The 1,426-nt window shown below is 40.0% G+C and overlaps 1 non-coding gene across 1 annotated transcript; it reads left to right on the forward strand.

Moving 5' to 3' along the window:
- Positions 1-245: 245 nt before the first annotated feature.
- Positions 246-352, forward strand: LOC141722569 (small nucleolar RNA R71). Its single transcript, XR_012575582.1, has one exon. It is a non-coding gene; the product is annotated as a small nucleolar RNA R71 (small nucleolar RNA).
- Positions 353-1,426: the final 1,074 nt, after the last annotated feature.

A 1,426-nucleotide genomic window follows, 5' to 3' on the forward strand; every position in this document is an offset into this window, starting at 1 on the left:
TAGACAGCGGTTGGAGCTGCGCTGCAATAGCTATAGCTGCATCAATTTCCAGAATACCTGCTACCTTCCCAGGCATCATCCTTTGAGTTGGGTTTTGATACTCATTTGCAGCCATAGTTTCAATGAGATTAAAAGCCTCAGTATAGCTTTTGGTCCACAAAGCGCCTCCAGAAGCTGCATCGAGCATGGGCCGAGATTGGGCCCCTAAACCATTGTAGAAACCAGTGATCACCATCCAGTCATGCATACCATGATGTGGACACTTTCTCAACATCTCCTTGTAGCGCTCCCAAACTTCGCACATAGATTCTCCTTGTTGCTGCGCAAACTGAGTAAGAGCACTCCTCATAGCTGCAGTCTTGGCCATAGGATAGATCTTCACCAGAAACTTTTGCGCGAGATCTTCCCAAGTAGTGATGGACCCAGCTGGTAAAGAATGTAACCAGTCCTTAGCTTTGTCCCTCAGAGAGAATTGGAAAAGCCTCATCTTGATAGCCTCATCAATAACACCATTATATTTGAAAGTACTACAGATCTCGACAAAATTCCTGATATGCATGTTGGGATCTTCAGTCGCAACACCTCCGAAAGAAACAGAATTCTGCACTATCTGAATAGTGTCCGGCTTGATTTAAAAAGTATTGGCCTGAATAGCCGGATAAATGATGCTTGACTGAATGTCATCAATTTTAGGCCGAGAAAAGTCCATTAGAGCTGGATCAGCTTGAACTATACGATCACCCATTGTTACAGGTTCTTTCTTTTCACTCTTTTTATCCGAATCTTCAAAAACTATCTTCTCCGAAAAGTCAAGAGTTGTATCTGTCTCCTCAGCCGTATCTAGATTTCCCTTACGGGTGCGAGAATGTGTTGCATAAACGCTCGCTAGAGTACCTGAAACACAACCGGAAGCAGTAAGTAACAAGTCTTAATCAATGAATCCTAATGACCACTGATGGCAAGTACATAAACTAAACAAATTAACACCGAGTCCCCGGCAGCGGCGCCAAAAACTTGTTAGGCACAAAGCATGCGCTAAATAAATCACATAAGTATACGCGTTCGCAAGTAATATAGAATGATTTCTAGTTCGTTCCCACAAAGACTCTGATTAATTATATTTAATTAACACTTCATCACCAATGTATGATTACTCTTCAATGTCAAGACAATAACAATTAAAGTTGATTAACTAATATTAACTACGAGAATTAAACACTTAAATTATCAATATTAACACATGAGTTCATAACTTCATTACTACTTTATTCAGTAGTTATTGTTATTACCCTTAGCATGTAATGGTGATGATAATAATCGAACAACACGAAACTGATAATCGCCAACTTTCGTTGTACGAATACCATTCTACCAAGCATCCACAATTAAGATAGAAGTTGAATAGGCATCAATTATGTTGAGACCT

The sequence above is a fragment of the Apium graveolens genome, chromosome 4 (assembly GCF_009905375.1).
Source record: "Apium graveolens cultivar Ventura chromosome 4, ASM990537v1, whole genome shotgun sequence".
Taxonomy (NCBI): domain Eukaryota; kingdom Viridiplantae; phylum Streptophyta; class Magnoliopsida; order Apiales; family Apiaceae; genus Apium; species Apium graveolens.